Source organism: Pinus tabuliformis, chromosome 6 (genome assembly GCF_031772625.1).
Source record: "Pinus tabuliformis cultivar Carrire ecotype Pingquan chromosome 6, CPIR1, whole genome shotgun sequence".
In the NCBI taxonomy this organism is placed as follows: domain Eukaryota; kingdom Viridiplantae; phylum Streptophyta; class Pinopsida; order Pinales; family Pinaceae; genus Pinus; species Pinus tabuliformis.
Window position 1 is genome coordinate 1,482,237,890 of NC_142292.1, and position 15,883 is coordinate 1,482,253,772.

Consider the following 15,883-nt stretch of genomic DNA (forward strand, 5'->3'; position numbering starts at 1 on the left):
CGATTGAAAAGTCATCCCTTTCGTATTATTTATACCTTTTCAAACTTAAGGGATTATGCCATGAAAAAGAACTGTTGGAGTTTCCTTTTTGTCCCTTTTCAAACTCTCTAAATAAGAAAAGGATCGAGTTATCTTTGTCGTTAAACTCATTAAAACAATAGCGACAAACTTGTCCACCCAGACAAGAACGAGTCTCACTGACGCTAGGCTCGCTAAAAACAGAGTGACAAGTTTGCCTGAAGGGCAAATTATAGACCAAACATATGTTATCTTCCTCAAGCTTGACAAAAATAAGGAGGTACTAGTCAGTAATGACTAGGGAAAAAGGGAAGAAAACTTGAAGAATTTTATTGGGAGCAGGTCGCTCTTGAACATGACACTTTCACTCCATCACCATGATTGAGTTGGGTTGGGTTTTTCTGTTCGCTATCACCATTGGTCCTCCGTACCATCCATGGGGTTAACGCTACCAGTCCATATCAGTGTCGCCAATATGTTCAAGAGAAGTCATTCAGAGAATTCACCATCCAGCAAACGACTCATCCATTGCAATACCTCCACCCTTCATTTTTCATGACCGTCATTCATGAACCTTATATCATCAGATCGTTTTCACCTCCAAAAAAATCATTTGCTCCGTTTTTCATTGTAGATGTGGGATACATCAAGGCCCTCCTACGACAAGTCACTTCTTGTCGACATCAACTCATTATCCAAGAAGTTGACTTAGAAACAACCCTTTCAGTACTTTGAAGCTTGCATGCCTTAATCGAAAGTTTCTCACTTTCGGCGACAGGTTTACATCAATGACTTTCAACTAAAAGATTTTGCGTGGTGTTCAACATCGGCTCATATATTCACACCACGCGAATTGTACTATAGTACCTTGAGGGTCATTATTATTATCGATGATTCCTCTCGCGCTTGTTAACAACTTACATTATTGCTGGTAATCAGGCGATGTTCTTCCATGTTCGACTTCAGAACATCTTTTTCACATGGATCGACTTGTACAATTGGGTGAATATTGAACGAGTTTGAAGACCCTGAATCTAGTTTCATCTATAGTTTTAAAAACCGGTCTTGCTAACCGGTTACCGGTCTAACTGGCCGGTTAGCAAGCCCACCGGTCAAAACCGGCCAAAAAACCCTGTTTGATTGCCCATTTCTCTTTTTTTTGCCCTAAACCGGTGAAAACCGGCCGGTTAGAGGCACGCTCATTGTCAACTGAAAAAAGCGTATTGTTGAGTCCTGACTGTATTTTAGGGGCTTTGGGGGGAATAAGAATCTTCTGCAGCATCACCCTAATTCAATCCTGAGGTTGTTAAGGCAACAATCTACCAATTAACATCTCTCTAAAGACTGCAGACATCTAATTCTGGTTCACATACGTCTTGGAAAATAGAGAAACATCTGCAGGGTCAGATTGTGCAAGCAGGGTAGCACAACAACTCTCCTACAACAGTAAGCCAACATAACCAGAGGTTGAAGCATTACTTCACGACAGGGAAAAAAGCAGTTAAGGAAGGGTCTGCCACAAACAGAAAACAAATCGGTCGCAGCACAGTAGGAAGTGAGTTAATCAGTAGAGTAACAATAGTATTGGGTAGTGCTAGTGTGAATTACAGTTGGAAAATTGGTCTACTAAATCTTGACATTGTAATCAGAACTATACTGTGGATTAATGGTTGGAGGAATCTACTGTTCATTGGGCAGTCAGCCCTAATTTATTGAAGCTTTGTTGAAGAATTATATTACTGTTGAAGATCTTTTATGTTCATGCATTACATAGATGAATGCCCATTGTTTGATGAAAATTAAAAAGATGAATGTGCACTGCTGTGTATAGTCTTTTCTGATTTAATGGACACCCTAACCAAAATAGAAACCCTAAGGGCAAAAATCCCCTTGGGATACTACACTCTTTAATCCTTGATGTTTCAGATCATGTTCCATATATTGGTGTTATTGGAAAAAGACTAATCTGTTATAGGGTAAGACAGTAAGGAAGAAGCAGGGGAAATCTAGTGCTTAGGAAGCCTTGGGATAGAGGAAATGACCTGAAAATTTACTAGTAGGGTAAAAAAGGTCAAGGGAAATGAGTTCGACATGGCTTTGGCAGGGGATGAAGCAGATTATGTGGCGGCATTAGAACCAGGATCAATAGCGGTATCAAGGAAAGGCAAAGAACCAATGGAAGGCACTAGTCGTGCAGGTTGACAAACTCGTGCTTCCATTAGGTCCACTTCTATTGTCATTGGTGGCATTGATACTGAGGTTGCAGATCAGGCTAACTCCTGAGGCATCCTCAGACTCTAAACCAGATGATGTCTATGTATCTCCTGATAATGATTCTGTGGCTAGTAGTGGTGATGAACTTGATGATTGATCATGTGTACACTGTAGACTTGTAGTAGGCCAATGGCCTAACTCATAGCTTGCAGCATTGTTTCTGGACTTTATAGGCCATTTAGAGCCTCATTGCTTATGTATTTTGCTGTTTTGTCGATGATACGTATTGCACTTGGTGCCATTTTGATATGTTCACCTTTACATGGTATATAAATGAGCAAACTTTGGATATTTGGTCTCTATTGGCTTAGAATCATGGTTTTACATCTTAAAAATAGTTTTGTTTTGTTAAAAATTAATTATTTAATGTATTATTTTAAAACCGATTCGTTTAGACCAAACCAGTCCCGGTTAGACCGGTTCCGGTCGGTAAACCGGTTCATTAGGTGGACCAGTCCGGTCACCAGTTCCGGTTTTAAAAACACTGGTTTCATCCATCCGGGCTGCGATATATTCAGGAACATAAAGACATCAACTATACACAAAAGCTGCACAGATAGTCATCTAAGCCAGGGAAGATGACTCTTCATGCGAAGAATCACCAGTCTGCAATAATGGATGATTGTCTGTCCTATGTACATGAAAATGAATTTATAAAGTTGAGCATGGGAATGCCCGCCTCAGCTAGATCATGAAAATAATATGATGATGATGTATTTTATTGTATCTTATACAGGTCACCTTCTAGTTCGAATACCTCAGATCCTCATGATAAAGCATTTCACTCAAGATCAGAAGATTTATGACCTCATGCTTTAGGGGGTAGCTGTTATAGACATATTTGGACACTGCAACTCCAAACTCATATGTCCATAAACTAGGGGCTCTTTAGTCCCTAAAAGTGTTGTTTCATACCCTAAAGGATCATGGTCAATTGATTACATCATTTCCTAGAAGTTCCACCTGAAAAACTACTCAAAACTGGCCAAAACTGGACCATACTAACCGCTCCATGGTCAAGGTGCGATGCATACTGGCTACCACACTAGCCAGGTGCGATGCATACTGAAATGGCCTTCTGTGGGGTGCGATGAGCGAGAATAGACAAATGGCAGAGACAATTTGCTAAGTGGATGATCATGGAATCTTCCAGAAACTTCTCTTGTGACACTTACCTCTCTGAATTCGCCCAAGGATGAGTAAGAGGTCAATGAAATCTCCAAGTGGAACTAAGAACTATCAGTGGAATGACACTAATAAAAAACCCAGAGCTGATTCACACCCTTGAAAGACATCTATAAATGGATCCTTCATCTGAGAGATCTAGAGGCTGGAATTTTGTAATTTGTGAGGAAATGCTGTTGGTTTATCTGTGAGAAGAGACATTGTATTGTTGGGTGATCTTGCTTTTCATGAGGTGAGGAGGACTTCTATGTTGGGAGGATGATGCTGGATCAGACAGCTGGGTTGTAATCCTCTCTTCTACTATTAATAAAGTTCTTTGAGTTTTCCTCCATATAATCGTGTATTTGTGAATCTTATTATTTATGAATGCAATTGTATGGTCAATGTGTTTTTGATTCTGCATTGTTTATGATGTTTTAGATAGAGATGCTTTGATGGTTTTCTGTTACTTTGACTCTACAGGTACTCTTTGAAGTGGGACAAGTAGGAGAAGAGTGGCAAATTCTATCAATGGAAAGAGAAATCAAGCAAGGATCAAAGCGGAAGATCCAGGTTAGTCCTCTTTTCTTCCCTCTTATCTATTGCACTTAAAAGAAATCTCGAATTGCTTTGTTTTTTTGTTTCTAAGATAGCTACCCATCTTAGTGGGACTAGCAGTTCGAATCGACACTAGTTTTCCCTGAAACACTCTGCCAACAGGGGAGCCACACCAGCTAACAATTATGGTAAGTGGAGGAACGGTTCAAGTAAAGTTAAGAACCCTGTGACCCAAGTAGACATTAGCCCTCTAAACAAAGTCTATCGGCGGCTTAAAAAAAACCCATGACAGGATTTTCTGGTAGATGGAAATCTTACAAAGAGCGCATAGTGTCCTCGGTCCCATTCCCCACAGGAGACCTTAACCAAAACTTGGGCTAGTGAGGGGTTCTTTCGGGAAAGAACCTAGATTCCAGGTCGAAACCCATTGACTTCATTTTTGTGAAAATCGTTGGAGCCGGTCCCCCTTCCTAGCATACTTATTCATTTGCACAACAGAAATATTCCTGACAATTTTTTTTGTTGGTATGCCTTAAACCACGCCAAAATGCAGTTAATTCTTGAAATGCAATCATAAGAAAATAGTTATTCTCATTTTAAACTAAGCAATCGCTAACAACATCCATTACTAAGGTCACATAATACTTTTAACACACATCAACAATTGGAAACACATAGATATTAAGGCATATACATCAATAGTTCATAATTTACATTTCAATCCTCATATCATTTACTTTTGCAATCTGATAATTATTTATTCAAGAGTACACATGTAGTGGAAATTTTATAGAAACACAAGGTATTGTTCACCAAGGGTGGAGATTCGATCCTAGTCTTGTTTCTTCTTGCACTCCCTTGTTGATGGTCGCATACACATGTGAAGAATGTTACGTCCCAACCTAACGTCATTGACTCACTAGTTGACCTCCCAACCTACTCCTAGGGTACTCTTCTTCCCCACAAACCCCAAAAATGCAATGGGGTTGTATAGTAGAGGAAGAATACTAACTAATGGAGGAGATCATCCTTAGATCAAGAGTCCCCTCTCTAATGACCTCCACCTCACCAAACTCACTCTATGATTCATAGTCACTCACAATAGCATTATGTAATCCATCCAACAATAGGGAAAAAAGTGATCCATCTCCCATATCTTACCCCTTCTTTTATAGGAGGCTTCATAGGTGATACTTGGCACTTCATGGATAAATAATTATTTTTATTAATCTTAAAGTTTGATTATTCACCCACCTATGTGTCAACCTCTCATTGAAGCTCTCCTAATTTATTTACTTAATTGTTTATTCAAAAACAATATTTTTCCTCACACCAACATGACTCCTTATCTCTTCTCCTAGTTGTCTCTTGATCCCCCTTTTTATGCTCCTTATTTTGTGTTCATTACCACAATTAACTGGTAGGTGTAAGATTTGGTCCCCCAAGTACACGCTTGTTTATCTCAAATTGACTCTTAAATGGAGATTTTGTGTTGCCTCTTGCCACATGGAGGTTCTCTTGTGAAATTAAATTTCCCTAGTTTAATTTATTTTTTCTTTATTTTCATTCACCATCCTCTTTTCTTAGTGAGGTTAAACTATTTTAGGTTTAATGTTTCTAATTAACTCTATGCCCCCTGCCCTCCCCCCTTTACTTATTAAAACACTTATGTACTTTGGATTTACCTTATATGCACATTATCGACCTAAAATTTTCCAAACGTTGGAAGGGTAAAGTTTTCAATTGGTCCAATCTTTATATTTCTTTCTATTCTCCCTTTTACCCCAAGTTTTATTCTTGTTTTAGATAACTTGGTTCTAAAACCTCATTTACCATATTATGTGAATTAGTATGATTATCATACCTTAATTATCTCAGTAGTTTCTTCTTGATGCCAAGGGTGCCAAGTTGGTCGTATTCTTCAAGAACTTCCCTGCGAAGTTCCAAAGGTACCACACCAATCCGTTTCTTCTTGATGCCAAGGGTGCCAAGTCGATCATGTCCTTCAAGGACTTTTTTTGAAGTTCCATGGGTGCCACACCACTTGCCTTTCAAGCATCCAGTGATTATGAGGGGAGAAACTAGGTGTGACGATGAAGATTGTTATCCTCTCCTATGTCACCCTCTATAGTGAGACTAATGGTGTTGGGGGATCAAGGAATCCGCCTTGACGTGCACCCCCAGTAAAATCTTCGTGAGTGGCCCAATCTAGGGTATAACCCCACGACATCGTGATCTTTAAGGTGAAGGTATCCCAACACCTTCTAGCCCAAGTCACATTAGGGGTGCTAGTGGATGAAATCAGGGATATTGTCCCACCCCTCCCACGAAGTTCCATCTATCTGTACAACCCCATCACCCATGTGTGAGTCGTTCAACCAAGCAATTAACTTGTGTGTGCAACCATTATCATGTCATTAGAATTCACAGTAGATTTTTTATTTTTTTTTAGACAGTGGTATTTAATTCAAACTGAATCATAGGTTATCGACTCATCACATGCAAGTGCATGTGGGTGATCTTCTGCCAGACTCAATGATCATCAGTAATATTTGATTCATAATACTAGTCACCAATATAATTTTGTATGCTAAATCATCATCATAAACCATCATCAACATCTTTATAATTGTGAGAAATAACTAATGTAAACATACATATAATGAATCCATTATACGACTAGAAATAGTTGTAAAACATGTCCATCACAATTATTGTCATCATAACATGAAACTGGAAAAATAATTATCATCACATCCATTCATAGTAAGAGTCAATTGTCTAGATTCTCAACCTGAGGTCCTCAAAGAATAATGTATCAAGGCTAATGTCATATCAAGGTTAGTCAACCAGAGTGGGCACTACATACACCCCCTCTTAACAATAGACTTTGTCCTGAAGTCCTCATAACAAGAAAGGAAAATGGTGACACATCTCGTCGACATCCTCCCGTGTGGTTGAACTGGGACTATAATTGTATCATTGGACCTTAACTTGGTCCACCAATCATCATCTAAGCAACAAAGTGTGTTGGTCCAGTATGTGAACTATTTCAACCATCATTATGCCCTTGTTCGAGTCCTACAAATGACCCAAGTCAATAGCATGCGAAGGATCTGAAATATAATGACGTAATACAAACACATGAAACACATCATGCATACATGCTAGAGACGAAGGTAGGAAGTCCTATATGCCACTGATCCTTTCCTTTCTATGATTTCAAAGGTCCCACAAATAGTGAAGACCATTTTTTCCCCTTCCAAAACCTCATGGAGCTCTTTTGGGGTCTTACTCTAAAAAACACCCCATCTCCCACTTCATAACTTTGATTCATTTAATGAGTGCCAACATAACTCTTTTATCAATCTTGTGTTTCTTTAAGACTCCCCTTAATCATGGTTATTTGTTCCTCCATCTCTTGTACTACTTCTGGTCCTATTAATACTCGATCCTCTAACTGATCCCAACTGAGAGGCATTTTGCAAGGCCTCTCGTACAAGAACTCAAATGGTGTCATATTGATGGAACTCTAATAATTATTATTGTAATCAAATTAAACCAGTGGTAAAAAATGTTCCCATCTCTTTTGTTGATCCATTACATACATTCATAGCATTTCCTCAAGTATTTAATCAGTCCTTTTTGTTTGACCATCTGTCTCAGGGTGATAAGTAGTGTTGGAGTTCAAATAGGTTCTCAAGGCTGATTGGAAATTGGTCCAAAACCTTCCTATAAACACTACTCCCTTATCTAATATGATCTTCCTCAGTACTCCATGTAATCTTACAATCTCATCAATAAAAACTCTTGCTCTCTCTTGTGCCTTATATGTAGTTTTAATTGGTATAAAATGGGCATTCTTGGTCAACGTGTCAACAAATGACTTGGATCTTAGCCAAATCCACATGCACGCCTTTCTCATCTATGATGTAACACATATATTGGACCTGGATCATGCCAAAGGTGAGTTTCTCTAAGTTGGCACATAGTTTGTGTTTATCTGGACGACATCCTCCTCTTCCCAACTCTTACTGAAGAGGAGGATGTCGTCCAGATAAACAACCATGAACAAGTTGGTGAAGGGCCACAATATTTAATCCATCAGCCTCATAAAATTTGCAGGGGTTTATCAACCCGAAAGGCATGACTAACAATTCAAAAAGGCCTTCCTTGCATTTGAAAGTGATCTTCCATACATTTGTGGGCTGTATTGGAACGTGGGGATAACTAGACTTGGCCCCCTTGAGTTGATCTAGAAGATCATCAAAATGTGGGATTGGATACCTGTTCCTAGCAGTTATTTTGTTCAATGCCCGATAATCAATGCAAAGCCTCTAGGTCCCATCCTTATTCTGTAAAAGTACAATTGGGCTCCCACAAGGTGAGGAATTTGGTTGGATGTGTCCTTTTGAAAGCAGCTCCTGGATTTGTCACTTGAACTCTTCATTTTCTAGAATGGAGCGATGGTATATCGACCCATTGGGTAGAGGTGCTTTGGGAGTCAGTTCGATCAAAGGCTTGATGTGATGGTGCAAGGGTACCCCTGTGGGCAAGGAGAAGATGTCCTTGTATTCTTCCATGACCTTATCCACTTGCTTCTACTACGTGGAGGAACTCTTCTCAGGGGCCATGGATGTGCCCACAATCTTCCCCTTGCTTTGAGAGTGAATAAAAAAGAAAACAAATTTCCCGGTCTGGGAGATGATCTTACTACATTGCTTAGCAGAGATCAAAGAGATAGTGTTAGGCAGGGCTTACTCTGGTATCCTGTATAACTTATTTCCCAAAGTAATAATAACAATGCGAGGACTAGGCTTATACACAACATGACACTTCCACAGGTATGGCTGGCCTAATAATACATCACAAAATTCAAGAAGATCAACATACATAGTACCTCATCTCTGAAGGGTTTCATGTTGTAAGGAAGGTGACATTGTTGGCTGACGCAGAGATCGCGTCCTTGGTGGAGCCACTCGATGGTGTATGGTTGCGAGTACCCTATGGTCGGTAGGCCCAACCTCTTAACGAATTTTGTTGAGATGACTTTCTATTAGCTCCCGTTGTCGACAATAAACTGCAATGATGACCCCTTCACCCACATGTATGAGTGGAAGAGACACTCCACTTCCTTTGGGTCTTCAGGCTCAATCTTCTGGACCTTGTTGGTGGCAATGGTGGAGTTGGGCTCTACACCAATAATCTGCTTCCCTTTTTCATTCCCCTTGTCAGGGTCTGGCTCAGAGTTAGAACATGCATATGACTTTGAAGCCTTCAACTTGGCCACTAGTGACTGCTTGGCATGACACTCACTTGTGTTGTGAGTGGGGCTCTTGTGGAACTCACACCACTTCCTTGTATACTTCTTCATCTTCGTGGTGCTATTCTTTGCTTGCGTCTTTGATGGATTGTCTTGGGTCACCCCGCCTTGGCTTTGTCTTTTGTTTTGCGGTTTGGGGGGGCCTTTTCCTTGCTTTGGATTCGTAGATCCAAAGTCTCACTTCTTTTGTTTGAATTTCTACTCGATTTTAACAATGTATCAGTATGCGACACTGAGCGAGGATATGTCTAGGAATTTCATCTAGTCCTAGATGTATTTGTGTAGACAACCACAATAATTGAGTACTAGATGCCGCTTAGAATATTTGATACCCAACTTCGTGCGAAGGGTATGAAAAATATTTGTGAACTTCGACACATCTTGGTCCCTTCCCTGCCGCAGAGTGGTCCATTTTATGTACTTATCTTCATAGCTTTTGATAGGGTAATATTGCTCCTTGATGGCGTCTCGGAAGGAATTCCAAGTGGGTGCGGCTGAAAACAGTAAGGGTTCCCTCACATCCTTCTACTCACAACATATTTCCCACCAGTCCTTGACATGGGTGGTGGCTTTGAGGAGAGAAAAAGTAGTCCTTTCCCTATCAAAAAACTCATGAACCAAAAAATATCCTTCCAACAGATTTAACCATTTATCTACAACATCTGCATCTATTTGACCTTCAAATATACAAATGTCAAAGTTAACTTGTACCTTGAAGGGGGTGGCGGCTTCGAAGTGACTACTAGATGAAGACACATTGCTTGTTGGCATCCGATGAAGGATTTGGGTAAAGTTATACATTATCTCATTCCTTTGTCACTCGAGGGCTTCTTCGAGCAATAGTTTGATAGGATCTCCTACTCCCTCATCTTTCTTCACTGCCTCCATTGGGGACTGTCAATGTCAGCAGGAACAATTTTGCAAGGGTTCAACCAATTCAAGTCCCAACTCCTTATACCCCGACCTCATTGGGAATATGCACAAAAAACAGGGAAAGAGCATACTACTCTTTACCACTGATCCAAATTTATGCAGGAATGAAATGAAATATAGATATGAATAGAAACACAGAAATATAATCAAAACAAAACTTTAATTAATTAATAACAAAGTATTGAAAACTATTACATGCAGAATGGAAATAAACTAGTTCGAGCGATGGTAGCTTTTCTCTGAAAAGATATGTGGCGGATACATGCCTTCTAAACTATGTTAAAATGAGGCTCGGAGGCCTTTTTATCATTAATAAATAGTGGGAAACCCTAAACATTAAAAAACTAACCCTAGGAGATGAAGCACCAAAAGCTTGTGGGCCTTGTTGGGTTTAGTTGGAACATCAACTTCATAGGGTCGTAACTTTGGCATACGATCTTCGTTTGACTATAATAATACTTCATTTCGAATATCTCCAATAGGAGGCTGAAATAAGTTTGGTAAATTGGTTGTGTGTAATATTGATCTCTCAGTTTTCCCAAAAAAAATGTCTTTTAGGCCCTAAAAACGACTCCAAAGTTTAGGACCCAACAAATTGCCAAACATAGTAAGTTGTGCTACAATTAAGGAAACTGGAATAAAAAATGGAAAGGGTCTAAGTGGAATAGGCGAGTGGCCACCAATATCCACCAGGATCAAATCCATTGATATAACTTCCCACTTATACCATGGTATCTCATGGGGTCGCAATAACTCTGTTGGATGTTTGTGCTCAACTTTTGCTCGTTGATACTCTAAACATCTTTCCACATAGTTTACAATTTCCTTCTTCATCCTTTCACAAAAGAAGAGAGGTTCCAGGTCTGCACTCATCTTCTTAACACTGGGGTGTGCCATGTATACCGCTCGATGTTCTTCGCTCAAGGTTAATTGGTATATATCTTCATTCAAATCGTAGTATTCCATCACCATTTAAGGAGTACCCTTGATATTTTGGGACCATCATTTCATCCTCCCTTAAACTCTTTCTAACCTCCTTGTAACAAGTGTCCTCAATTTGTGAATTGAGCAACTTCTCCCTCAAGTTTGTCTTTAAGGGAATTGCGAGAAATATTTGAGGTCTCCTACTTAAAGGATGTGCCACTTTGTTTACTGTTCCCTTTATGTATGTATTATCAAAATCATATTCACTTATTAATTTTGACTACCTTTGTTGTCACCTAGTTCAATGGTCTTGGGTGAATATGTGTTGTAGTCCACAATGCTCAGTCCTCAGTTCAAAATTCCTTCGTAGTAGGTAGTGCCTCCAAATATTCAAGGTGTAAACAATAATTTCTAGCTCTAGATCATGTGTTGTATAGTTCACTTCATGGGTTCTAAGTTTTCTTGATGCATACGCTATTACTCTTCCTTCTTGCATCAATACACAACCCAATGCTTCCTTGGAGGCATTAGTGTAAACCAAAAATTCTTGCTCCCATATCTAGTACTTTCAGGATTGGCACCATTGTTAGCAATAATTTTAACCTTTGGAACACCTCTTCACATTTTTCAGTCCAAATGAACTCTTGTTCGTTCTTTGGAGTTCAATAATGGGGGTTGCTATATTTGAAAACTATTCAACAAATCTACGATAATACCCATCTATGCCCATGAAACTATGTATTTCATGACCATTGGTTGGTGTTGGCCATTCAACGATGGCCTCGATCTTTATCGAGTCCACTGCAACACCCTCCCCAGAGATAATGTGCCCAAGATAGTGGATCTTGGATTGGTAAAAGGAACACTTTGACATCTTCCCATACAGTTGGTTCTCTCTAAGACATTGTAAAACTAGCCTCAAGTGTTTGTCATGCTCCTTTGGGGTCTTTGAGTAGATCAAAATATAGTCATTAAATACTTGTACAAACTTATCTAGGTATTTGTGGAATATTTCGTTCATTAAATTCATGAAAACACCTGAGGAATTTGTCAAAACAAAGGGTAATACTACAAATTCATAATGCCCATATATTGTCTTAAAGGTTTTCTTTGGGATATCTTCTTCCTTGATTCTCAATTGATGATATCCTGACCTCAGATCTATCTTTGAAAACACAGTTTCTCCCCGCAATTGGTCGAACAAGTCATCTACCCTTGGTAGAGGATATTGATTTTTTATCGTCACCTTGTTCAACCAGCGATAGTCAATGCACAATCACCAAGACCCATCATTTTTACTAACAAGAATTATAAGGTCTCCCCACGAGGATATGTTAGGTCGCATGAAACCTAAGTCCAATAATTCCTTTAATTGGATTTACAACCCCTTTAATTATGGAGTTTATATGTGATAAGGTGCCTTTGCAATAGGTTTAGCACCTGGTTTAAATTCAATGATGAAATCAATTTCCCTTTTGGGGGGTATCCTAGTCAATTCATGAGGAAATGCATCCTTAAATTCAATAAGAATTGGGTGTTTCTCAAGATTTTCGGAGTCACCTTTATCATTTAGAGCTGCCACAATGAACATTTTGCATCCTCTTTTTCTATATTTCATCATCGGTTTTGTTTTGTTTTGTTTTGTTTTTTTTTTGTTTTTCCCAGATCTTTACCTTTCATTTCTGCGTATGCTCTTTGCCCCGTGACTCTGTGCGATCTGGGCAAATCAGAAATAGAAAGGAAGGATTTTTCTCATGCATATGCTCTTTTCTGCCGCACCTTAGTGTGATCTCAGAAATCAGAAACATTGAGGAAAATATTTAGGTTCCGACTAAAGCTAACTTCAAGCCGTAAGGTTTATTTTTTTGTTTTTGTATGTCTGTGTTGGGTTTTGTGTTTTTTGTTTTGTAGGAAAAAAAGAGCTTTCTCAAGTAAGCACGCACCCCAAAGCTTCAGTGACTAAAAAAAAACAAACAAAACAAAAAACCCCCAATCCTTTTTTCCAAAAATTACTAACATTTTAATCTAGCTCACTTGGTTCGAAGCTACTTTATGAGAATAGAGGTCTTAAGTTCAAGTCTCTCCTTTTGTTGAGCTAATTAGATTAAGTTTAGAAAGGGGGTAGATTTTTTTTATTTTAAATATAACATTATCATTCATTTCCGCACATTCCCGCACTTCGTCGGCATCTTCAACAACTTTTCTTCAAAAAGCTATAACTTCTTCATTCGGAAGCCGTTTTCAGAGCCATTTTTTTTAGTCAACCTATTTTTTCGAGATCTTTCCATTGGAACACTTATTTTTAGCATCTACAGCTTTAGTTTATGTTAAAATTGAAAGTCCATGCCAAATTATTCTTGACATCACCAACTACTTCCAATGGTGGTCCTACATTGTGGATTTACTTAGAAGTAAAGGTCTCTAAATAATAGCTTCAGGCCAAGAAACCAAACCGAAAGATGAAGATAAGGCAGCCAAATGGGAAAATAGGCAAGATCAAGCACGTGGGTTGATAGGGATGTCTATTTCTCCAGACCTTAGATTCCATATCGCAGAACTTGATACTCCTAATGAAGCAATGAAACAGATCACTAAAGTTTTTGGAATTAAAAATGAACTTAGAGCCCATCAACTCGAAAATGAGTTGCTTACATTGGACCCCAATAATTTTTCTTCCATTGAAGATTTTTTGTCCAAGTTCAAGACCCTTATACTTCTCTTGGAAGGTGTTAAGGTTAAGAAAGAAGATGGTAACCTTATCTATTCCATTCTTACTAAGTTGGGACCAGCCTACTCTGTGTTTGTTTCCACCTTCCATTCTACAAGAGAAGCCTTCATTTTTCAACGACGAGACTACAAGTCCCCTTCCTTTGATTCCTTTTGTGATTCTTTAATAAGAGAATAAGAAAAACTCTTACACCTTGGTCTTCTTAATCTTGGAAACTCTTCTAAGAAAGCCTTAGCTGCCTAGCAACAACCAAATTCAAAGAATTCTAAGAAGTCGTATCCTAAAAAGAATGGTCCTAAACCAAACAAGGGTCCTAAGCAAGTTCAGCCTCAAAATGAAAAATCATTTCAACAAAATGATAAGGCAAATAAAAACAAAGGGAAGAAGACTAATCGACATTGCCACTTTTGTAATCAAAATGGCCACTTAGAATCCAAATGCTTTAAGAAGATGGAAGCCTTGGAAGCAACAATGAAGAAACATAACATCCATTAGGAGCACTCTTCAACTTCAACTTCATCTTCAGGAATAACACCTTTTGCATGTGGTTGTCGAACATCTCGATCTGGATATGCACTAACTGTATCTTCTTCTTCTAATTCTCATGAGTGGCTCATTGATTCTGGAGCTTCTTATTACATGGCCAAAACACAAAGCCATGTTTTGTTCTTTAAATGATTGTAACACCAAAAATATATATGTTGGTGATGATAGATCTCTTAGTGTTGTAGGGACTGGAACTGTTCATATAGACAATGGCCAATTTAATGATGTATTATGTGTTCCAACCTTATCATGCAACCTTCTATCTGTATATCAAATAACTCATTCAGGTGAAGGTAAAATCGTTGAATTTTCACCTCACGATGTTGTAATTAAGGACCTAAGAGATCCTAGATAGATTTTAGCTACTGGCATTGCTGATGATTCTACAAGGTTGTATAAGTTTAACAACTTTGGGTCATCAAATATTCCCTCGGTATTTGTTGCTCATAATGATGAAGTGAGCAAACTTTGGCATGAGCGATTTGGTCACTTAAACTATCGCTCCCTTCAGAATCTATGTAAAGAAAATATGGTGACATGTCTTCCAATGGTATCTTGCAGAGATGGTGTTTGTTCCGGATGTGTACTCGGAAAACATCATCGGGATAGTTTTGAAAAACGTGCCTCTTGGCACGCCTCAACCCCTTTACAGCTTGTGCATAGTGATTTATGTGGTCCACTTCTAGTTGTTTCATTCTCTGGCTACAAGTATTTCTTAACTTTCATTGATGATTTCTCTAGACACACTTAAGTATACTTCTTAAAACTCAAGAGTGAAGTATTTAACAGGTTCTTGGCCTTTAAGGCCTTTTTTGAAAGACAATCTGGACATCAAATTCTTAAGCTAAGATCTGATAATGGCAGAGAATATGTTAACAACAAATTCATCAACTTTTGCACTGAGAATGAAATTCAAATGCAACATACTGTTTCATATACTCCACAACAAAATGGTGTAGCTGAAAGGAAGAATCACACTTTAAAGGAAATGGTTAATTGTATGCTTCAATATAAAGGACTTAGTCTTAATTTTTGGGCAGAAGCAATTAACTGTGCAAATTACATAATAAATCGCACTCCTACTAAGGTTTTAAAGAATATCACTCCAGAAGAAGCATGGAGCTCAATTAAACTAGATGTAAGTCACTTTCATGTTTTTGGAAGTGAAGCATGGGCCCATATTCCAGATGAGAAACATAAAGCTTTAGAACCTAAGAGTGAAAAATGTATATTGTTGGATATTCTAAAGATGTCAAAGGATATAGACTTATTCCACTTAAGTCCAAAAATGTTATCATTAGAAGTGATGTAAAGTTTGCTGAAAATATATCGACCTACGAGCCTAGTTCGGCAGATGTGCCACCTCTCTCTATCTCTTTTACTTTTGAAAATATTTCTTCTTCAGATGGTGAAAG